The sequence below is a fragment of the Sebastes umbrosus genome, chromosome 8, assembly GCF_015220745.1.
Source record: "Sebastes umbrosus isolate fSebUmb1 chromosome 8, fSebUmb1.pri, whole genome shotgun sequence".
NCBI classification, from domain to species: Eukaryota; Metazoa; Chordata; class Actinopteri; order Perciformes; family Sebastidae; genus Sebastes; species Sebastes umbrosus.
Genome location: NC_051276.1, coordinates 6,715,955 through 6,741,512, shown reverse-complemented (window position 1 = coordinate 6,741,512; position 25,558 = coordinate 6,715,955). Strand labels below are relative to the sequence as shown.

At 42.5% G+C, this 25,558-nt stretch overlaps 1 protein-coding gene across 4 annotated transcripts in view; it reads left to right on the top strand.

Moving 5' to 3' along the window:
* Positions 1 to 6,295: 6,295 nt before the first annotated feature.
* Positions 6,296 to 25,558, top strand: part of sema6a (sema domain, transmembrane domain (TM), and cytoplasmic domain, (semaphorin) 6A) — a 113,100-nt gene continuing 93,837 nt past the window's right edge. For 2 of the 4 annotated variants that reach the window (XM_037777043.1, XM_037777042.1), the window contains exon 1: positions 6,298 to 7,019. The gene's annotated coding sequence lies outside the window, so the exon portion shown is untranslated. Of the gene's footprint in view, positions 7,020 to 25,558 lie in introns of all 4 variants that reach the window. The other 2 variants (XM_037777040.1, XM_037777041.1) reach the window with 2 other exon arrangements.

Here is a 25,558-nt window from a genome sequence, read left to right as displayed (position 1 = left end):
CAGACAACTAATCGATTAATCGAGAAAATAATCATCAGAATAATCGCCAATGAAAATAATGGTTAGTTGAAGCCCTACAGCGCTAACAGTGAAAACAACGGCAACATTGCTGTCAGAGCTAACAGTGTTTACCTGAGGGGGAAATGGAGGATGCGTGCGCCGTCGGTCGGGACAACGTTATCAGCTGTAAACGTCGTACGAGAGCAGCGGCCATGAACTAGCCAGTGGGGCACGCTCACATGCACTAAAAGGCACGTGCGGCTGGCCCGGATATGTCAACAATACGAGGAAAAGCTCAGATAACAACACACACAGAGGGAGAGTGACTTCATTCTCTGCTCAGGTAGACATTACTCCTCTATATCTTTACATATCAGATAGTTGTTTGTAGCTATATTAATGCTCTGAAAATCTGAGTGCACTTTGAATGAGTTACTTTTTACTAAATTTGGCCTTTACCTTACTTTACCTGTACTAAAATAACCACCTAGCAAAATAACAGTGCTTCTACTTTAATATAATATTATGATCCCCCTTATGAATGTTGCAGACTCATACAGTGAACTGAATCTGGACAATGCATCCAAAAACCCAGAGTATCACTTTCAAGCCTGTGGCTGTTTACCACTGTTGGACTAGATCCTTATAATCCCCACTTTCCTGTCTGTTTTCAGCACGATCCACAAGTGAGCATCAATTATATGAGATGACAGAAACAGCCGAATACAGTCTATGCTCTGAATACAGATACAGCTGTCATGCTCCCAGAGGTCACATATGGGAAAGTTTAGCAATCAGCAGTGTAGAGCCACAATTTCTAGATGTAACTACATGTTTACTCTTTTCCACTTTACACCCTTTGGGGAAACTAAACAGGCTGCAGTGCCCATTAAAGAACTAAGAGGAGAGGTAGCAGACAGATTCAGTGATTGGCCTGCAACAGTACAATGGCAGTTACTACTGTAAATGGGCTCTGTTGCTTTCTCAGCTGTCTGTATGATCCACAGGTGAGCAGCAGCCATTAGGACTCCGGCAGCAGCAGCAGCACAAATGATGCTCCTCCAGTGGTCCAGCTGTAAAACACACAGCTCAGCAGGCTTCAAACGGACATCCCGTCACCGGCATCATATTGTGATATAAAAGCAACAACAAAACACCTGTGACTCGAGCAGGCTGAGGCCCAAACCTGAAGAGACACACTACAGGCTGTCTGTGGGTTTGTTATTTCGTAACAAGTATCATGTGAAGTGGAGATTGTGAGTACGATGTGTTTGACTTATGTCTCATTAAGTATAAACGTACGTACAAATTGAATGTTAGGATGTCTACCGCAGTGATGGAACGTAAACACATACATAAACAAGTACTGTACTCCAGTAGGCCTATCATGTTGAGGTGTTTCTTTACTTTTTACTTGGGTATTTCCATTATATGCTACTTCTCATTCACTACATTTTAGAGTGAAGTATTGCACCTTTTACCAATAATTCCACAGCTATAGTTAGTTAGTATGCAGATTCCGATTTTACATACAAAACATTTAATCATCTTATAAAACATGATGCATTTGCATACCTTTTTCCAGTACTTTTACATTTATCTGATAATACTTGTGTATTATCTGCTAATACTTGTGTATTTTTACTTGAGTAAAGTTTTTAATGCAGGGCTTTTACTTGTAATCGAGTATACGTACATACAGTATGGTGTTTCTACTTTAATTTACACTAGTAAAGGATCTGAATATACAGTATATCTCAATACAAGCGAGTGTGAGCCTTTATATATGCAGCATGGTTTACTGTGAATTTCTTCATTTTACATGACTATTTAGAAATAACAGATTGTGGTGCAATGGTGGCAAGTAAGTACATTTATTTAGTACTGTACTGTACTTAACTACAATTTTGTGGTATTTCTACTAGCTCTGAAAAAATAACAAACCAAATCAAATAAAACCAATGTTTATATACCCGGGTAGTGTGTTTTTTTCCTTTAAATGGAGTGTGGTGTGCAGCTCTTACCTGTACGATGTAATGGAGACGGTGGAGTGAATCAGTCCTCTTGACTGGTGAGACACTCCACTGCACACCCGCTGTATGTCCTCGGCTCTTCTGTCCTACGTCCTCTGCCAGTGTCCATCGCCGATTTGTCCAATTCTCTCACAAATCATCAAAAAACACAACCTGCATAAACAAGGCAACATTTAATTATTCTCTTTTAAATGAAAATATTACCAGACTAATATTCCTGATCTCGAAAAAAAAATGAAAATGAATGAATTTACATTATCTTCAAGATTACTATACATTCAATCCTTTTAGCTGCTGCACATGTAAAACCCTGGCACCAGCATACCACACAGCAACATGACCAAAATTCTCCTCAATTCCATCTAATTATGCTTTAGTTTATTCAACTTAATAAATGTCTTTCAGACAAGTGAGTAGAAGCGCTGCTGGGTCTTTTGTGGTAATCACATACAGGTGCTCTTTGGATCCTTTAGATATACTGTGCTTATTCAATCTTGTGAAGGGCTCATTGCGTGGGTGGAATATGACCTCAAAAAGTACTAAATACAAGTCTCCTTCAAAAATAATCCAAGGCACACTGTAGAGTGCGAACTAAATTTAAATGCCTTTATTTTACATGGCAATAATTGTTTAAAATGACCAATGCGTTGCGACCGACATAGGTCTTCATCAGGGTCATTGTCTATTAGTAATGCATGTCATTAGTAAATGTCTTACCAAGAAAACACAACTCAGCAAAATGACATGAATGCTAACCAAGAGAACTTCTCACTATCTGTAACAGAATACACTGACTTAATGTTGTCTATTATATCATGTTAACAATACACACATGATATTATCATATAAATAATCCAGCGCCTCTTAATAATTCCTCATGGTTACAGACTTTCTCTCCACCTGACTATACTTGTATTTTGAGTGTAATTAATTTGCCTAAAAAGAGACAAACACACATTAAACATTGTTAAAGATGAATTTGACTGGTAGCATTTTTTTTCTTCTAATTTTCTGTAGTTATTATAATATTGTTATCGTGAAGTTTGGCCACAATAATTGTGTATAGTGAAAATCTGATATCATGACAGCCCTATACTTGTAATGAAGTACCTTTAATGTATTGGTATACTTTCATTTCAGTAAAGGATCCGAGTACTTCCATCCAACACTGGTGTGGTGTGACAGCTTGTCGTTGACAGGGAGAAAGGAGGAGAAGAGGGGTGAAGTGTCAGAGACACAGGAAATTGCTGCATGTTGTTACAAAGATTTTAATGGTGTCTAGAGAGGAAAGTGGGTGCAGTTCCTTTAGTATCTTCTCAAGCCAGCACGAGGGTGTCAATTAGTTGCAGGAAATACTGTAGGCCAGTAAAATGAGCAGAAGATGTCTGTGACACATGGGAAGGTAATGTTCAGATCAAGTTCTAGGAGCTGGAGGGGAGAAGAGAGCCGCTGTAGTCTAGAAAGAAAGCTGAGAAAATGGAGCTGAGCCGGGTCCCTGCTGAATCTCTGGAGTGTGCCTGCTATCTGTCCCAGTCCGGGATGTGATGGTTGCTCTAACTGCCTCTCCTCCACACACACAGAGTCCTAATGCGCCTGGGACAACTTTAGCAAGATGAGCGAGATAAGCTCTGACACGAGCATATTTCCACAGTTCAAACTAACTGGTGTGTATCTTGACATTATTGAGCTCGAATTATACCCTGCCCGCCTCCCACACTTAGCAACTCTCTTCCACTTCAAAGTGTGTGTGAGAGCGTGAGAGAGAGAGCGAGTGAGATAGAGAGAACAAAGAGTTAGAGTGTGTGAAATAGCGAAGGTTTTGTATATAGTTTGTTTTGGTTAGAGCCTTGCAGCATTTGCATTGATGTTATCAGATCAAAATGTTTTTTTCTCATCTGGTTTTGTTGTTTGGTATCCATAATGATTCACCTGCATGTGTCATCGGCACACGGTAAATGTGCACTCAGACACATTGCTCGCACAGAATTTTAATGAGCTCCAACGAGCCTGCTGAACATTATACTGTAAAATGAGATATATGATATATGAATGCACTGCAGGCACTTACTGTAATTGCTAAAGAAGTGTTTATATTTGCATATGCCTCAGCCACATTTTACCTATAATAAGATATTTTGTAACAAACCACGCAGGCAGAATCCAAATCTGCCTGGGAGAAACAAGACTGATTATGTTTTCTCATAACGTGCACAGCCCTGCCTGATGGCAAATGAGTTTTGCTTTTAAAGCAAATTAAATGATATCAGATGAGGGGAGGATTGGCAGGCATGAGCACATTAGTTTACATCACAGAACAACAGTATAGTGTTTGGCATATTGGGCCTGTGGAGGCAGCACTGTACGGAGCGGTTACAGTAACAAGACGGCAATAGTGCCTGACAGGCCACTACTCAGGAGCACAATTACACACACACACACTACTGCTTTCACAGGTGGCCTGTTATTATATAATGATAAGCGCAAAGCCTCACACACACACACTAGCTTTGTCCCTCTGGAGCTCATCTATATATGATGTCTACACAGGTGTGTGCACACTGTAATGTAATGTGTCTTCATGCGTCTGAGAGCGTGTGCAAGTGTTTGTGTTTTGTGGCAGGCTTGCACTTTTCAATCTGACAAACTGATGTTCATTTTGGCTTGGTTTAAAGCTCCAGTAGGCAGATTTTTTTTGGGCATGATTGGGCAAAAATAACCAAATTCAGCATATTGTAATTCAAGTGTTCTGAGATAACTAGACTTCTGCACCTCCTCATGGCTCTGTTTTCAGGCTTTAGAAAATCTAAATAGACTTTAGACTTTGACCAATCACAGGTAATTTCATTGAGAGAGCGTTCCTATTGGCTGTGCTCCGGTCATGTGACCGGAACTTGGCGTTCCTTCACTAGATTTCACAATGGCGGTGAACAAATTTTCTCATTTTACAGCTAAACCGTGCACTACAAGATTGTTCTGGAAACATTTGATGAGAGAAATAGGCATTACAGTAACATAATATTGATTCATATTTGATTAGCGCCGCCTAGTTTGACCGTTTGGTCGGAGTTTGCGAATGATTGTCAGCCGGCTCTCATAGACGGCAGCTGGACAGCAGACCTCAGATCAGCTCTTACTGCTTGTTTTCCTCCGGTCTGTGAAAGCTTGCCGATGCCGTTAGGAGCACCAGAGGACACAGAGGCACATGACTTTTTTCAGGTTACCTGTTTCATGTACTACTGTCACAATATAGCGACCGTTTTATAAAATAACTTTTTTTAATCATATTTGTTCCAATCTCGCCTACTTCAGCTTTAAGGTGTGTGTGTGTCTGTGTGTGTGTGTGTGTGTGTGTGCGTGTGCGTGTGTGTGTGTGTGTGTGTGTGTGAGAGAGAGAGAGTATGTGGAGCATGCATCCCTAACATCAGATCGTAGCCTCAATGTACCATAAATCCAAACAAACAACTTTTTGAACTTTGCTGTTGTTTTCAGACTTCACCTGATGGCCCCTCTGATGAGATCAGGGCCGAGAAGCAAAGTAAGGGCCAATTTGTTAGAAACCCAACGACCCAATGCAAAGCATGTGTTTGTGCGTGTGCGCGCGTGCCAGGCAGCCTGGGACCAGGAAGGGACCACCAGGAAAGAAAGGCCAGTCCAGTCCAGAGACCAGAGAGAATAGACAAGAGAGACGCTTTGAACGTGATCACATACCGATTCGCATCGGCTGCGCACAAAAAAACGACCTGCATCTTTATTGTGTCTTCAAAATCACCGATGACAGTTCACATGAAACAGAGCCAGCAGACCAGCCTGCGTGTCTATACAAAAAGACAGTTAATCTTATTTGAATTTCAAATAACCTCTTAACATTTTTCTTTTTCTTCATTCCTTGACAAAACTATTAATAGCACCATGGCTCTTTGATAAATGTAACTTTGTAACCTTTTTACATACTGGTACTTCTCTTAATGGTGTTGTCCATAGTCAGACTGTTTAAGAGAATATACTGCATGTATATAGCTTGTCTATCTCTTGTACTACTATTACTTCTGTAATTCTCTCTCTTTATTTGTTTTTACTTATTTATATTTGTATGTATGTATATATGAATATATATACATATATATGTATATATATGAATAAATATGTTCTTTCTTCCTTTTTTAATTTTTTTTAAAATGTATTTATTTTTAATTTTCTTCACTTATTTATCACAATTGTGACTACTGTTATTTTGTTATCATATATGCTAAGTTTATTCATGCAATTATCTTGGGGGGGGCAGGGGTCGGGGATCAATGTGTATTGCTGTCTGTATTGATTGGGTTCTATAATTTGTAGGGGGGAAAAAGGGGAAAAAACTCAATAAATATATTGTTTTAAAAAAAAAAGAAACTATTAATAGCGCCCATGCAGGCTTTCTCCTTGTCCGACGCGCATTCTTATGAAATGCCTCTGCGTAAAAATAGAAATACAGTTGTCCATAACTGGCACCCATTGACACAATACCTCCCGATCCAAGGACGAGGCTCCTCCCTATGCATGTGTGTGTGTGTGTGTGTGTGTGTAGCTGGTGGGTGACAGCTGGGATCGCTGCGCTCCGCTCCAGTCTGTCTGCTAAGAAGCTTCATCTCCAAATAGGATGACCGTCGGCTTGTATGGAAGGGACTGCTCTCAGCTCCGTAGCTAGTTCTGTTTGTTGTGGGACACCCGGTTCGTTCAGTTTTACCTGAGGGGGAGTTTAAAAGCCAAAACATTGAGGGTGTGTTTTCTTTCTTTCTCTAGTGTGGATTTCCGATGGATATTCCGATTTGAAGAGGTGTGATTTGAGCGCGGCATGTAACAAAAAGAAGCGCATGAAGAAAAGTAGCGCTCGTATTGTTATTCCGTAAACGAGCACCGTCTGAACTGCTTTGAGAGCCAAACCTCATGGATTACTAACAGACAGAGCTGTGAAACCACTCCGGCACATCCATTCATGAGCTGAAGGTAAGATTTCTTTGTTTATTTCAAACTTTAAGGTGCGCTTATAGCCTAGTACCAGTCTCTCTCCACGCAGCCCCGGAGGCTTGTTTTCTGTTCAGCCAGGCTGCCGGGCGACAAGTGCACACGCTCCACGGGGTTACTTTATAGGGTGATTTTTGCGTATTTATATAGCATTTTTTAAGTTATAAAAAACAGAAAGTGCCCGTTTTTTAATTCAAAGGAGAACTACGATGCTTTCCTTCGAGAAAAAAACACCTTCCGGGGATATAAACAGACCACAATTTAGGTGCGTAATCCCTCTTCTCCTGTTCAGCCATGTGGAATAAAGAAGTGTCAGCCTCAGAGGACCTATTGCGGATCACATTGAGTCCAAACGAGAGCAAAACAATGCCAGTATCATTGCAGGTATATGGCAGGTACATGGACGGCAAATAAGAAAATGTGCTTAGTGAGAACTTGCAGGACTCGGACCGACTTGGTTCCTCCATCTAACAGGGCTGTTTCTCAACCTCGATGACTCTCTGAAGATGTAATAAAACCTCAGGCACAACACTACCGGTTGTAGACTGTGAAATAACAATGGAAATTGCAGGATTTCTAAGAGCCTAATAGCATTTTTATGCCTGATTTGTTATGAAAACGCTCAAACACTGACGTGCTTGCTCCATTATTACAGTGCATGATGGGATTTTTCATTTGCCATTTATTTTCACATGATTGGAAATTCAGAATTAGAGCAGCAATTTACATGTAGACGAATGATGCAGCCGGTGTTTACAATCCTTTCTGGGTTTTTCGTTATTTCTATAAAAACTAATCTGAATCACAGAGATTTGATGTGAATTAATGAGTCATTTTACACGCAAGTTTTTTTTATATTGTTCTCAAGTGAGTTACTCTGCAGGCTGAGACTTTTTCTCTCTGTTACACACACGCACACGCACACACATACACACACACACACACACACACACACACACGCACGCACGCACACACTGGCTTGGGTGTGTTCAGGGATTTCAAGCTACCATGAGGCGCAGTGGTCACTATTACTCTGGTTCAAGAGATCAATCAAATGTTTGTAATTCTGACCAGGAGACAAAATTGCACTGGTCTCAGAAGTGGATTTGCCATTAAATGAAGTGCTGCTGCACATTATTTCTTTAACAAGCTGGGATTGGAGATAGAGGCCTCACAAACCACATCCAGCAGCCTGACTGCCAACACCCAGTCACTCCCAGTGGTTTCCCTCCTCTCCTCTCCTCTCCTCTCCTCTCCTCTCCTCTATACCCTTCTCTCTCCCAGTATGAAAGATCCCCCCAGAGGCACTGGGAAAAGCTGGAAAAAGGATTCAGCAAGTCTAAATGTAGGTTATAGATTATCAAGTGTGTAAAGGTGATGATAAACTGGGTGAATCTAGGGAGTGTTGAATGCCCACAGCAAAATGCGCCTCTCAGCTGATTTTCAGCAGCAGCACATATTAGTGTTTTGGAAACATGATTCTAGTATCAGCCTTTACAAAAAATGAAAAAAAATAAAAGGATAGGAAGATTTCATGCCAGCTCTGAGAGGAGAGGGTGTTGTATGTCATCTGTTTTTTCCTGAAATCACTGGAAATATTTGGTTCTCCTGTGTGTTCCATATTTTCTCATCTGTGACCTTATGTTTTTTTTTGCAGTCAGTATACATACTGTGCTGGGTATTACACACAGATCTTAAATGTGAAAAAGCAGAATGTTTTAACATTTTACCACCGCTCGTCCTACAACATCAGCCTCAAGGCATTCAAATGTCCTGGAGGCATTTTTTTGAGATGTTGCACGGGCTGTAAATCCCACCATGCTGTTCCATAAAGGCTGCAACACCACAAACCAGAGTGCTAATCCTGCTATTATCACACTATACATTGACATGTTGTGGTGCTGATACATGAATTACAGCATGATTACCTTTGTCACAGCAGCAGCCTGCCTGTTCTCCTCCTGGAGAGGCAGCATAGATCAGAGCGACCACAGTTGTTGCTTGTATTTGGAGCAATGCTCCGTGGAGCATTTGATCCGCCGATCCCTTAACAATGGCAATGGGGATGGCATTGTGTGTGACTGATGTGGATTTGTCACACTGTATGTGTGTCTGTGAGAGAGAGGAAGAGAGGGAGAGTTAGTTTGCCAGTTAAGGACAGATGCAGCAGGAATACAGTAGTTTTTGAATAATTGATAAATGGCTTTGCTCCTGTTCCAATGAATTGGCCCTCTGTTATAAACAATGAGACCGGTCAGCTGCTGTTAACCATTGCTCCTCATTCACAGTGTCAATACCCAGCATTCAATAGTGTGTGTATTTATGCATATTTTATAAAAGCCATGTTTTATTGATGCACGTCCTTGATGTGTGGGCTGGTGCTTTTTTTTTTTTTTTTTTTTAAACAATTAGAGTGCGAGAAAGCATCAAACCCCTCTCACTCATCTGGATGTGATTTATTGATGCTTAACCCATTTTTCCATATTCCACATCTTTCTAAATTGCAGCTGCATCAATTACACTGCCTTAACGCTAAATGACAAACACGCTCTAGTCGTGGTGGAACATTAAAAGAAAAAAAGGGATAATCATGAGTGTGCGTATGTGTTTCAGCCCATTTTGTTCTAGGTCGGCATAATCAAAGAAGCTTGTATTTTAATGGAACTGTCCATCACAGATGTTACGTGGCACATGTGCTGATTTTAGCTGCGCTCAAGTTGGCTCCCTTTTCAGATTCAGTGGGAGTCTGTTGTGATTCAGAAGGTGAAAAAAGAAACAGGAAGATATTCTAACGAGCTATAACAAATTACACAACTCCCTCTCTGTATAAACATTTTACTTAACCTTTTGCTGCTCCATCCCTCTCTCTTTTTGGTTATGATTCCCCTGACCCTCTGAAGTTGAACTCATTATTTGACAAATGCCTTTCATTTTATCTAAGAAAACATGCTGAATGATATTATACAGGATGAGAGGAGATGTACTGTATGTCTAGATTTCTATCTGCTTTGTTTATGTATTTGAGCCTACAGTTTATTTGCTCACTACCCTCCATCCTTTCTAGTTAAGTTGGAACTGTTTATAGGGGATGATAAATGATATTCATTGTACTGTAGAGACCTAATATATCTCACCGTGCAGTATGGTCCGGTGTGCTCTATTCACAGCATGGCTCATTGAAAATGTAATCAGTCGCTGATCACTTGCTTCAGAGTGTTGTGCCATGTTCTCTCTGTCTTTCTCACACACACACACACATGCATGGATGCACGGCGTTCCACTTTCTAAGTTTCATTGTGTTGGTCTATCTGGCTGCTTTCCCTCACTTAGCCTTAACCCCTTCCGGCTCCCTATAAATGACTCTACAGTGCATCCATTGAATTAAGCATCCATGTGTTAAACACTCTTCATACTCGTTACATTAGCATAATTGATTGAGCGTGTTGTCTATGCCAAGAAAGCCAGAGGCATGAAGGACCGGGCGAAAGGCTTATTTGGGCCGGGCGCCGCAAGTCAGTGGTATATTGGCCGAGTGTCTGTTGGTGTTTTGGCTGTTGGTCCTTGGCAACGCTTTGTTGTTAGAAATGAAGTGAATTAGAAAGTGATAGCCAGCCCATCTAGAAGATGACTGTTGAGGAGCCAAACTTAACCACACGCGTGCCAAAATGAAAACACAAGCGACGTTTTAAAAACAGCTCACAACATCATGGAAAATCTTTATCTTTTAAATACGTAGTGCATGCAACATTAACACGCAGTAATACCTTTGTCACAGCTGAGGTTGGTCGCCTGTCATTACTCAAATGGAACGGAGAGGAAATGCATTTGCAGGGATAATCCAAACGCAGCAGGACTTTGTGTGATTGCCTGGGAGATGGATGAATGACTGGCCTTGAAAAGAGCCGAGTCTTGTACTACACTGTACAGATCAGACGATGTGAATCGTGGTACACAGCATTAAAAATATGATGTCCTAGTTCCTGTCCTGCTGTCGTGCTTTTACAGGTGAGAGCAGCCGGCTGTGAGTCATGGAGAGAGCCACAGTCTGTTAAGACTCATTAAGGGGGCATCCGGCTGCTGAGGCTGCGGTTATTTCTGTGGTTAGTTTCCTTGTTGGAAGCCAATAACGAGGTGTGTGTGTCAGGAGGATGTTAAGCATCAGGTAAACTCTGCCCCATCTTCTTTTGCTCTTTTTAGCACTGCTGATAACTCATGTCTGTCTATGTGTGCAAGTCCCTTTCCCGTTTTCTGTGTGTATACTGTATCACAAAGCACGGAGGGTGGCTAATGGTGGGGGGGTTTCGAGTGTGTGTACTCATTTTGTGTACTCTCTGCGACCGTGCGTGCATGTTTGCGTGGCGTTGTTCGAGTGCATCTGTCCCTCCTCCCCAGGCCCCAGCGATTGGCACTGCATCTCTCATCTATTAATCATAGAGAGCGCTTGCTCTCTCATTCCGTTGCCATAGTTTCAGGACCTGAGACAGTGTTGGGGTGCCTGGCTGCCTGGAGAGAGAAGTGAGGAAGAGGAGGAGGAAAAGGAAAGGAAAGAGGCGTGGAGGAAAGGAGGAAATGATATAAACAGCGTAGTGAGGGGAAGGCAGAACAATTGAAATAGAGCAGAGGAGGAAAAGAGGGGAAGTGATTGAAAGAGCAATGGCAGGCTATCACAGCGAGCAGGTCCTCACACCGTGGATGAGTGTGCTTCAAGAACCAAAATGGATTCCATTTTTATCTCAGCGGTGAACCCTCTATCTATCTCCTTCTGTGGCGTGCATCTTTTCAGTCTCTCTCGCACACATAGATACACTCTCTCTCTCGCTCTGTGCTCTCCTTCCTAAAGAGAGCAGAAGAATATTTTCACAGTAGGCATCATCTTGTGAATAGCGCGCTCGCAGGGCTGGTGCATCTCCAGTGTGTTACAGTACATTGAGTGGCTGTTATTTCACCTTGCGTTACAATGGAAAAGCCTTCCACTGAGCTGAGATGGAAGATGGGCCACGGCCTCCTGTTTCATGCTCAGCTGGATGTGTTGATGGTAAATCATGCTGAATTCATGTGTTATTCAATGATGGATTACTACGGAAATAAACCACTATGGAAAATTCCAAGGCAGGGAATACCTCTCGCTATCTGCTCTCTCTGTATTTATCTTTCTTTCTTCCTTTTCCTGTCCTGTTTTCGTTCTCTCTCCACATTTAGATTTTTTCCCCCCCTCTCCCTGCTGAAGGAACACACGCTGCTACTTTTCAGAGGAGGGCTTGTTGTTTTGGCTCTAGGCTTTGTGCCTCCCATATGACCTCATAATCTCATTTGGGTCTTTTAATGGCTAACCATGCACTAATGTGGTGGTTGTATTATCGCCTTGTCTCATCACATCATACCCTGCTTGTGAGCATTTCCAATGGGAGCTTTCGGAGAGCGGGCAAGCACTGTAATCATGGGATTCTCAGGACACACAACCTCCTTTTCTCTCTCAAATGTGTGCACACACAATTACACATAAACTCACTCACACACAAAAGACACATGTAAGTGCACACAGATTCACGCACCGGGGCAGTTTCTTTCATGTCAGAGGAATAAAGAAAGCTTGTCATTGTTGCAGTGGTGCACAGCGAGTGCCAATGGGCAGAAATCCAAGAGTACCTGATTGTAGAGTATACTGTGTAATTCTCCCTTCACTGTGTATGGACTTTCTGTGGGGGAATTACCATTAGGGGACAGAAGGACAAAGGAGGAAGTGATAGGGTGCGTTTGCTTTTTTGTGCTGATGGCACGGGGGTGCTTTTGTGCCTTTGAAGTGATGGGATTGCAGGTGACATCATGGCAGTCGCATTCTCAGGTGCAGCAGGTGAATTAATCCAGGTGGGGGATGAGGTAAAGGTGTGTGTGTGTGTGTGTGTGTGTGTGTGTGTGTGTGTGTGTGTGTGTGTGTGTGTGTGTGTGTGTGTGTGTGTGTGCAAATCCGGCCTGCTAATGCTCCTGAGTATCTGTGGAAGCAGGCATGCATGGCTGTGTGTGTGTGTGTGGACGTGCTTTTGTGTGTGTGTGCGTCAGTCATCAAAGCAGAGGAAAGCCAGTGTGTAAGGTGATCTGTATGCTCATGGCAGAGCAGCAGTCATACTCTCCCAGAGGCTATAAGCCTCGCTGAATGTGGAACAAGCAGCTTCTTCTTCTTCTTCTTCTTCCACAGACCCACTGCTGGTTTTCCATGCGCGGGCCAAACAAGGCTAGACAGACTTAGTTTATTATCCATGTTTCTGGATTTCCTCCACAGCAACATTTCTGTTCAAATTATCTGTCAGCATGGATCTAGTTCCACACATAGCCTAATATCGCTTCCTATCTCGTGATGCAAACATCTATTAGCCTGGCCCCCAAACCTGGCAGGACGAGCTCAGCTCAAACACGCATCGACTGATATCCTAGACAGCAGGTAATTTGTAACAACCATCCCGAGCTCATCTGACACACTGATGATGATGATAGATTGCTTGTAATTGGGCCCTGGGTGATTATTAATTATTTCCAGGTGACTGGTAAATCTTTACAATGACCTGTAGTTATTCTGGCACATAAACATGAAACGTAATAAGGGAAGACTTTCCACATTCAGCCATATGAAAGCAATCAAAACAATTTAGCTGAGAATATTAGTCGTTAATATCCGAAACCTTACACAAGCAACATTATTTCAGTTTATATTTGCAGTGTTCCTTACAGCAAATAGAAGAATACAGACTACATGTTTTTCTTCAGTTTGTCTCAAACCTTGTTAAGAAACCTCCTGGTCACAGTGGCTGGCAGACTACAAGTGATCCCCCTGAGGGTCCTCTATTTCAGAATCCAATCAGGCAGAACTCGGAACAATATTACCCCTGTGTGTGTGTGTGTACATTTATTACATAGCTAATGAACAAATTGCAGCCATGTGGCATGGCCTGGTGGCGTGGCCGGCTGGTGAAAAAAAAAAAGAAACACACGCAAGCTCACACGCCACACACACACACACACACACACACACACACACACACACCACGCGCACACACACACACACACACACACACACACACACACACACACACACACACACACACACACACACGCACACACACCACGCACACACACACACACGCACACACACACACACACACACACACTCCGGTCCCCAGCCACCGTCTACCCCTTTCCCTCTTTTCACCACAAGACACACACATGCGCACACACACGCCCAACCACAAGGCCCCCAGTGTTCTTGGCCTGTCTGTCCATCAGCTCATGCGGAGCGCTGGGCTGGGAGTACTTATCATCACTCTGCTGAGTGGAGGCCTCACAAAGGCCCACTCACATCACACACACACACACACACACACACACACACACACACAGAGAGTCAGCACAGGGAGGCTGCTCGGTACAGCCAGGGCCGCTGGACTGATTAAATGTATGGTGTGACAGCAGCCTGAGCCGACACTGGGAGGAAAGGAGCCTGATAGGCAAATGGAGACTAGCGGGCAGGTTAGACAGGTAGGAGGGTAACCCTATCTCCAATGAAAAACATTTTATTTTGAATCTGCTTTGCCACATACCTCATGGAGGAAATGTAACTGCTGCCTGAATTATATTTACTGGAAATGTTTTTACAATCCAGGAAGGGTATCATCCTCATACTACACAGAGGTCACAGGGAAGGGGTCAAGGTGAATGGTTGGACATGCAAAACGCAGGAAAAAATGTGGTTTTGGTTTAGCGAAGCCATCAGCGCTCTCTCGTTCTCTCAACGTCTCGTGCTTCACGTCAGTGTTCACTTGTATTTAACCAAGAGCACACTTTTAACCTTAAAGCTAGGGTTGGTATTGTTCTTCAAATACATTTTTTGTTGTATTTGTTGAAATATCAATAAATCAAATCTTTGACAAAATAAATGAAAAAAATTGATATCTGTGGCTGTTGCAGGACTGTAATAAGCCCCTTATAATTTAATTCGGCCTACCTGCCTGCCTGGGAGTCTCCCACAAGCTGCTTGACAGCTGTGAGTACTGACAATAGCCATGTTTGTTGTTTACGTTCATAATGATAATTGTGGGGTAGTGGCTTGCGATGCAGGCCTGAAGGGACGGACTGTCAGTGTTGACGACTTGGAGACTTTCTCTCTAGATTTAGGGACTTTTGGAGCTATAGTGCTGCTAGCTACTTTCATTGGAAAAGAGTTGGCAACACTGGGCTGGGTTTTTTGATTGAAGATTTTTAAACATATACTCTTGCTAGTTTCTCAACATTGCCAACCCTAGCTTTAATCAAGTCTTTTGAGCTGCTTGAACATAACCATAATAATAATAAAGGAAGAGTTTGACATTTTGGGAAATAACACTTATTTGCTTTGTTTCTAAGAGTCTTTTTGATAAATATAAAGTTATAGCCAGTAGTTGGTTGGCTTAGCTTTGCATAAAGACTGGAAATAGAGGGAGGGTCTGAAGGTAAAACATGTGTTATTCTCTACAAAACGTGTAAAAAAGGTCAAAACGGCGGGTTGTGTTTTTAAGGGGGTTATGTGCCAGACTGTTTTTTTGGCTGGAAGGAGTAACTTCCTGCAGTAGAGACTTCAGGAAGTTTCTGTGCCTTTTACAGAACACCTCGTAAAACCACAAGGTGTCATTTTTACACCTTGGTTTTGTTCAGGTTAAACAAACAAGCTCTAAAGTGACCCTCTGGAGGGGCTGTTAAAGGCAGATTTTGTTACTTTTGCACAGAGCCAGACGACTATAGCTGTTTCCCCTGTTTTCAGACGTTGTGCTAAGCTAACCGGCTGCTACAGACATGAGAGTGGCATCGATCTTCTCATCGATTTCTAGGTAAGATAGCAAATAAGTGTATTTACCCTAATTGTCAAACTGTGCTTTCATCATGCTTTAGTTGCCAGGGTATGATATAGATCCATTCGGTACATTTTGCATTGCCATTGAACAGTTTGCAAATATGTTCAACATGAACATTTCCTCTTTATATAAATGTAATCCAAGTATCAGTATGTCTCTTAAAAATGTATTAATGCAAATTAGGCTAGTTGAATGTAATTTTTATGAGACATTTTGGGAAAGGAACAGGCTGGAACAGTTATCCAGTAGAAGCAGATATTCAGGGGTCAGGGGTCACGGAGGAAAGCACAGACTCACGGAGGGAACTGGGTTATTTAAGTCGACAGGTGGAGAGGAAGGCAGCCTGTCAGAGAGAGGAATAGAAAGAGGCTGGACGGTTAGCAAGGGAGGCAGGCAGTGAGGTTCACAGAGCAAAAAGGAACTCAACACATCTCCTTTACGAAATGAATTCTTGTGAAAAGAAATAATATTTCACCTCGCCCCCATCCATGCCCCTTTAATCTGGACAAAAGGTGCTCTGTATGTGGGCAGGTAATCAGGCGAGCAGTTTGATAGGCAGGAAGACAGACAAGCTGTGAAGCAAGTTGTGCCTTGCATGATAATGTATTCATTCATCCCCCACTCTGATAATTCACAGCATGCTTGGCTTGATTCATTCATCACAGTCTACTGGGGGCCTTTTTTTATGCGTTATTTGTTAAAAAGCTCTCTTTGCTTTTCTAAACCTGTTAAGGTTTTGATTTGTGCACTGACTGGATTATCCAGGAGGTGATTGCCTCTGGGTTTGTGAAGGTGTGTGAGGTTATGTGCATGTTTTTGAGCTAGTGTCTTATTTGTGTATGTATGCAGTCTTGGTGCATAAACTGGTGTAGAGAATTCTGCAATGAGGCCTATTTTGGTCTCTGAGTAGTTTGGTCTGATTGGGCAGTGCAGCAGCTGCATACTGAAACGCTGTGTCTTTTGATCTACTCCCATCCTCAACTAATCTGGGACCGTCTCATCTGTTTCACTGATAAGTTCTCTGTATTTGTTTCTTGTGGGATCTGTTTAATTTCATCCAAATAAGTCCAACCAAATCCAAAACCCAACAAATCCTCCATTTATTGATTGTGGTATTATACAGCAATTGAACCGTTGATTATTTAATTGGGTTTGGAGAGTGAGTGGGGAGGCATGGCTATGCGCCAAAGCTCCTCTAAAGAGAGTTTGATGAGTCAAAGCTGGTCAGACATCATCAAAGGGAATTATTCCTGTTTTTGGAAAAGATTATTAGACTGTGTGTGTTCGAATCCTGTTTGCAGAAAGGCTTTAAACCGCTGCTCACAGCTGTTCGACAGGTAGGAAAAACAGACGACAGCCAATTCATTAGTCACCCCCTCTTCAGTTTCTCTCCTCCTCCCTATCTTTCTTTCTCCTTCTGCGTGTCAGTGCATGTGAGCTAAGTAATGCTAGCTAGTCTAGTAATGTTAGCCTGGTAACTAGATAGGAACATGAGGCTATCTAGACCTAATATCCATTTACGTGGCGTAGCTGAGTCTTACTAACAAGGATTCTTTTTACAACTTTCCACACCTAATTTTATTTCTTTATGTGATGTTTTGTCTTCTGTTTTTAATTTATATTCATATCAGACGATTGTAGTGCTCTTAACCAGGCTTTCAGCTGCTTTTAAACTTGTATTTAAGGGTTAATTATGGGGAATTAGAAAGCCACAGTCTGTCGAAGTTTTGGAGAATCATTTTTTTGTTCCTCCTCAGTTACTAGAGAGAGTGGTGCTGCTTTTGTCTTGTTTTCATCACATGGCTCCGCTACCTGGTCTCCATCTTGGGTTTACACTGCAAAGTTACAGTACGTTACATCACCTCACATGACAACAAAGAAATCAGGAGCAAGGAGAGGAAGTGAGATGAGTCTCTGAATCTGCAGCTCTGACCTAGATAAGGAGTTCGGTGCGTAGAGTTGTGGTTTTAGGCCTGTTGTTGTCGTTCGGTCCGTACCCGACTTCCCTCCCTGTGTGGTGGATTTGCGTCTCTGTTTGGCCTTGTGAGGTGCAGTGAATTCCCTCAAGCTGACTGTTTGATTGTTGCCGATCCAGAACAAACAGGGTTTCATGCAGCCAGCTGATAAGATGGGACATAGTGGTGTGTTCACACTGGCGCCGCCGCAGCAGTCATTTGTATCACACATTAACAGGTGAAGGACTTAGTGTGTGTTTGCAAGTGTGTCTGTATGTGTGTGTGTGGCTGTGTGTATGTGCTTTTCTAAGTCAAGCTGTGTAACTCTGGGTGACTGAGACTTTGGTAAATGAACAGTCACAGATAGCGCAGACTACTCGGACAAAGATATTTGCCGTCGTTACAACACTGAAGAATGACTATGCGGTCACAAATAATTAGATCACTTGTGTACATTACCAATGACATACACACATATCTACACGCACACACACCTGCATGCCCTCACATACACACACACACACACACACACACACAAGCATGCACAAACAAACATAAACATGTGAACTCAATAAAGCAGGACCAATAAACCTGTGACAGCTGAGCAATTAAATGACAAGTTTGAAATACATCCCATAGAAGAATTTAGTACATAGCTGGGATTCCACCTTTTTATGGCTGCCGTGGTTTTATGTGCTTCTAGTTGTACATATATTGACCATACCTTCGTAGAATATATGTGGTGCATGCAGGCTCAACAAAGAATGAGAAAAGCTTATTTAAGAGTAATGCGAGAGCCATTGTAGCCCCATGTAAAAGCACGTTATTTAAATTTCATAGATGCGATTCACTCACCTTTAACCCACACATAATTCCCCACTTATTACTCACTATTTGAATAGTTAATATTTCATTCTGGGCCGTGAGATATGCTGATTGCAGAGGGCAAAAAAACCCCTGCAGGGTTTCAGCTATTTTTCATTTTCCACTTGCCACCAGCGTCTCAGTCTTGTTCAGGGCGATTGTCTGAATGAAGCAGCCTACGTGGCCTCAATTACCTCGGGGAGCTGTATTCCTTACCTCCACCACTTGCATAATAAGGCGTGACTTTCTATTTGAATGCTCTCATTGCCTGTCCCACCCTGGAGGCAGTCAGATAGTTATTCCTTCATCACGGTGATTTCCATGCTTGTAACACTGGGCTAATTACTATAGTAAATAGTGCCTGGGCTGTGACTACAGCAACAACGGAGTGGAAAGGGTGAGCAAGGGGGAGATGCGTTTAATTAATTGATTGTTATTTGGAATCCTCTGCGAATGATTGGAGTCAGTCTGACACAACGGAGGAAGAGAAGAGTGGCGCTATTTTTATCTAAAGCACCTTACCGGATGGCAACAGAGTGGATTTTTTAGCCTGGATGAATCAGTCTGAACCAGTTAACATGCTGCTGGAGTCCGCAAACTTTGAATAGGAACTAGGATGTAGTGGCAGTCAATTTAGGATAACACAAAAGGAGCAAAGTCTCCCATTCTGTTCTGACAGAGCAATTTCTCATCCGCTTTTCATCCGTAATTCTTTGTGCCACCATATTGAGATTAAATAAAGATTGTGGTTGGGGGAGATATTGATTTTTAGTGGCTAGAACGGAGGCCGATTCTCGGGAGCTTTTTATAGCTATTAGCAATAGTTATTCATACCCTGGGATGCATTGTGTTACATCTAAAGAGCGTATAGGAGCTGATGGCGGGATTGTAATCAATAGAAGCATTAATACTGTTTCTACACACGTGTGTCTATCTTCTTCTCACGGATGACCACTGACTTCCTCTTTTAGACCTCCTATCATGAGTTCAGCCTGTGGCTCAAATGTGCGTAGATACCACCGTCACATGGTTTGGTCATAAGAGTGCAATAACAAAACCACTGCAGGAAGGTTAGTCAGAGGAACAGCTTGCTGACTACAGTAGGCCTGCCATATGCCTCAAGTAAACAAAGCTAAAGGGAGATATTGTTCACAGCGGGATGTTATGAGGAGCTGAATGCAGAGAAAAGAAAAGGGGGAGACCCGACCAGTGAGGAGGCTTTGGTTACCCTCTTAACTGATAGCTATCTCTCAAATGGACAGAGAGAGGAGCGCACCTGCATCGCAGCCATTTGTAGGAGAGGACAAATAGTGTGTTTCATTACCTGGCGGATGATGGAACTTTATCCTCCTCTGAGGGGGTTTTATGGTGGAGTTTGATGAACAAATATGTGTGAGAGATAAGAAGCTTTAGACAAGCTTTTATGGCATTGTGATGGTTAGCTGGAAATTCTAGATGATGTGACTGCACACACCCATACACGCATATGCGTACACACACACACTCAGGCATGCAGGCACACAAGCAGTCATATATCATATATATAGCCCCTCATCCAGAGCTGCACAGCGGCACACATTGCCTCAGGGTGAAGACATGCTATGCTATGGGCTGGGTGGCGTATGCGTTCCTCTCTGGTATCTACTATCCGGGTTTTGGGCTGGGTTCTGCGTATCGAGTGTCGCTGGGTCGGACATGTGCTGGGAGTCAGATGACTGTGTGGTCAGATGAAGATCTGATCCGTGAGAAGCCCGATTCTCTGACTCAGGTTTTCTTTGTTTTGTTGGTGTCAGACGCCTGCTGGAGAACGCAATTAAATGATGAAAGGAGGTCAGCCAGCAGAATGTACGGAGTGAACTGAAACTATTAGTGGATTAATCGATTAGAAAATCAACAGAAAGTTAATTTAGAAATATTTTGATAATCGATTATTTATTTAAAAAAAAATGTACAACTGGTTGTAGCTTTTAAATTATGAGGACATGAGGTTTTTCTTTGTCATATATGATAGTAAACTGAATATATTTGAGTTTTGGACTTTTTGTCTAATAAATCAAGCAATTTGCAGATGCTGTTAGCACCCAGGTGACCGTAGCCAACAATGCTATTTGCACCCGACCCGGGCACACATTAGATACTGTATGTGAATATGTACTGTATGTATACTTTTCCTAAACCCAACCATGTAGTTTTGGTGCCTAAACCTAACCAAACTGCAACTGAAAACTGAAAATAATCATTTAAAAAACAGAAAATAATAAGTCAGCTAAGTGAAAAATAGGCTTCTTTGTTTGACCCATTCATCCACCAAAACCTACTCCTTGCATGTACTTTGTCTCTCTTTACTACTATCAGCCGGGTGTAAATAGCCGAAAGCTGCCGTGTGACTATTCTCACCCTGGTGCAAATAGACAAATGTAATCGGTATGGAAATAACCATTATTTGTAGCCCTAGTACGGACACAATACCATTAATGCATCATGCAATCATCATCATTATATAAAATAATGTTTTATCCATATCGCGAGTGCAGCGTTGGTATCTAAAATATAATCAATCGAATGCCTCAGTCACAGAGGAACAAGTAAACCTCACACACTGAACACAAACATGAGATGGTTTTTGGCTGATAGTTTTTGGCACTATCACTCCCTCCAACTCAGCTGGGAGCACTAAAACAAGGTATGACACAATACTGCTGCATAATATAACACTTTGTCACACCATCTGTTGTTTCCAGTTTCTTTCAATTTCAATATGTTTGTGAATTTGAACATCAAAGCGCGGCCAAACTAAGAGCACTGAGTCATGGTTTCTACCAGCATGACTATTTCCTCAATTACAGATTTTGGCAGCGCAGTGAATGTAGCATTTTCTCCCTCTTTGTGATGTCATGAAAAGACATGTCACAGTGAGTGTAGCTAGATCTGATTGCAGGGTGTGTTTCCTGTATTGAAACGTACTATAGGTCAGATTTAGAGAAGAACATGATTCCCTTGAGTGCCGAGTCGAGCGTACAATCGAACCTATCTGATTGTGTTTCTGCCCACCCACCCTGCAGGCCGAGGATGTAAGCTATAATGGTCGATCACAAAGAGCCATTCAACGAAACTTCCTCCCCCAAACAGATCAAATGTATAGATAAGGCAAACAAACTCACATGATATTTCCCCCTTCTCTCTTTCAGTCGATACGGCCGCTCTTTTGAATGTAGCAGACGCGTTCTCTCGGCCTGTAAGGTATAGAGAAGCAGAGGAAAGTATCAGGTGGCGAGAAAAGCGGATCTACCTTCCCGCAGGGTGTGAATCCCAGATTCGCCACCACAGGAAATATTACTCACGTTTACAGTTTGCCCTTGTGCACATGCAGATATTTGGACCAGGTAAGACAAGACGGGAACATTTAGTGACATCTTTGGTAATAAATAGTGGAAAAATGTAAATCGGTCTTGTCTCTTCAGCTACTGTACTGTGGCTCATGCTAATTACCCATTTTCCATTTACTCCATACAAACCCTTTTCTCAGAGCCACATCAACTCCTGTTCATAAGAGGATGTTTCCAAGAAAAGGTTTCACTGGGTCTCTAAAAGCAAATGGAAAAGCTTTCATGAATTGTGTTGTACAAAAGAAACATTTATTTACATGAAAATGTAAGACCAAGAAGTACCAGTTCTCCTCCTTCTTAAAGATTTCAGTTGTTGACATACTGTAAAAAGAGTTGAAGTGTTTCTGTGAGGAGGAGGCGGATGAGGAGAGAAGAGAAATAGATCTGCCTGTGGTGGAGGTTAGCCTCTCAAGTGCACAGTATGGTGCTCCTGTAGTTGAAAGCGTGTGCATGTTTTTGTGTGAACATGTGTGCGAGTGTGTGTGTGTACATCAAAAGTTTTTGTTTCATGTGTTTACTCCGTGCTTATGCCTGCCCCGCTGTGAGCTTGCGTGTACTTAGGTGTAGACCCCCTGTGAAGTAAATATTGCAGCGCTGGGAAAGCAGAGCCGGGCGGACCAGGCCAGACCTGCACACAGACCCTTCTTTATACCCCATTAATAACAGAGTTCCACGAAGGACAGCCTGAGGCCAGAGAAGGTCTGTCAAGGTAGCTCATTGTGCGGTAGGAAGTGAGTTGTTCATATGGTAATAGCTGCTGCAGCGGGTTCCTTCAAAGCCCGTTTGTTTTAGTGAAAGTTGTAGTCACTCATTGAGGGGGACTGGATGGAATGTGACAGGGTGCACTGCTGTTTAGTTACTGTAGCTTAATTGACCCTGAGAAAGGCAAGTGAGGCCGGGTGAAGGAGGAGGAGGAGGGTTAGTGCAGAATGAAGTGGAGGCTGAGGAAGAGGGAGAGAGCAAGAGAAACGGACGGAGTGGTGGGGGGCAAAAAAACGAAAGGAGAAATTGAGAGAGACGGAGGGAAAGAAAGAAAAGAGAGGACGCTTCATTATGGAAGAAGCGGCTCTCTGCTGGAATCTGTTTATCTGTTCAGTCGACAGGAAAAAGTCTTCTTGGTGAACGCACGGCACAATGAGATGGATTCCTCTGAAGTCTCCTCTACTAATGAGCCAACTTGTCTGGAATCATCATCTTTCTAATTATTTACTTCATTTTTATTTATGGTTCCATTTATGGTTTTTCTATTTATTGCATGCTGATCCACTGTTTCATTTTCTGGGTCAGGGAAAAGCTGAGTGTTGTCTTTTCTCATTAAGCTACATTAAGATAACGGTCACAAAGATGTTGTGACTCAGCAGGGAAACATTTTGAAAGGTTTCTGCAAAATAGAGATTTCTCCGCCTTCATGCGATCATGGACCTGTACTTACAGTATTACCGTAGACTGTAGAAGTCACCGTGACGTCACCCATTGGTTTGTGGACTGACGTTTTGAAGCCTTGAGATCGGCATTTTGTCCGTCGCCATCTTGGTTTTTGTCTGTCGCCCTCTTGGTCGTTTGCAACCAGATGTGACATGAGGGGGGGCGTAGCTAAGTACAACCGAACGCTGAATAAGACATTTTCAGGCGACCAAAATGTTAATATTAACTTTCATGAACTGAAAACAGATTGTGAAAGGGTTAAAGTTGTTAGACGAAAACACAAAGTGGTAGCAACACCGTGGTAGCAGCCTGTCAATCACAAAGTAGACACGCCCTAAAGCATCCCCTGCTTTATTGTCTATTTGACTCTAAATGGGACTATAATTTACTAAATGAACATCATGCTGTATTGAAGAAGACTTGAAACTATCGATTGAGACCATAAACTCATGTTTACAATGTTTACTGAGGTAATAAATCAAGTGAGAAGTAGCCTCATCTGTACAATCATCCGTCTTCTGTACAATCAGACTTCTTTTTGCAACCAGAGGATTCGCCCCCTGCTGGCTATTAGAAAGAATGCAAGTTTAAGACACTCCTGCATTGGCTTCACTTTTCAGAATCGGAGGTAGCCAACCAAGTATTAAAAGAATAATGTTTACCATGGTCTCCATCTTAGTTTCGTCTGTTAGCATGTTAACATTTGTTAATTAGCAGTAACACAAAGTTCAGCTGAGGCAATGTTTTACTTAATAGTCGGTTCAACCTGTGGGGAACAGGAATGTGTGTACCAGATTATATGGCAATCTGTCGATACTTGTCGACTCAAAACCTCAAAAGCCAACCTGCTGGTGGCGCTAGAAGAAGTCAGAGGATCACCAAAGTTGTTAGGATTATTCCTACGGGGACTATGAATGTTTATATGAAGTTTCATGGTAATCCATCCAACAGATTGTGAGATTTTTCCAAAGTGGCTGACCAACCGACAGATTGACTTTGCCATCTCCCAAAACAAAGATTTGAACTATCCAACTTGGTAATCAAGCTGAGTTTAACTGAACAACTTTTTGCAGTTTTGTGATGAAAGAGTCGTTACTGAGACTGTTGTACCCACTGAGATCATTAAAGTTTCATCTTATGTTAATGTGTACTCAGTCTCGGCTGCACCAGTCCCTTCGGAAGAGGAGGCTTTGGTAATACTTTATTTATTTAAGCTTCTATATTCAATGCCAGGCTGTTTCTTTTCCTAAAGGACACAAAGTGTTAAGTGGACAGAGATATTAGTGTGTGTGTGTGTGTGTGTGGGTGGTTGTTTGACTGTCTGACATTCCGCTGAAGCCATTACGAGGTAGGTCTAATCTGACAGATGTGATGGATGATGACACAGAAGCTCCTCACACACACACACATAGACTTATTGCACTGCCACCTTACACCCTGATCTTTTACTCAAACGTTCAACAACACACCAGTTCAAAAAGGACCAGCAAGGCCTCAGACAGAGACAGAACAGAAGTTAGATAATCAGTCCTGTCCCATTTTTCTATCTCGTCAGTATGAAATCCCTCTTCTGTCTCCACTCTACCCCGAGGTCATGAGCTAATCAAAAATGTAGAGACCTCCACAGACCTTGGTTGGCCTCCCCATTATTTGGGTTAAAGCTGAGCTGCAATCGGTGGAGCTATTTTAAGGCGCCGGTTGCTGCTTGCCCTGTACTTCCTATATCTCTCAGTGGGAACACGGAGTCATTGATCTATTGCCTAGCAGCCCTCCTGCCCCTCCTCCTTTCAGCGGGAACCCACAGAGCATCTCTACCCTGCAGCTTTCACCTTCAGATGGCATAGCAGCTAGAACAAAATATCAGTGGGAAAGAAAATCAGTTGAAAATGCATTAAGTGACACCATCAGCCTCACGTCGCATAACCCTGAACCTCTTGAAAGACGTTTCTGCTAAGTATTTGCTACTCTTGGTACGATGTGAATTGTAGTTCATAAATGATAGACTCTGAGACTTT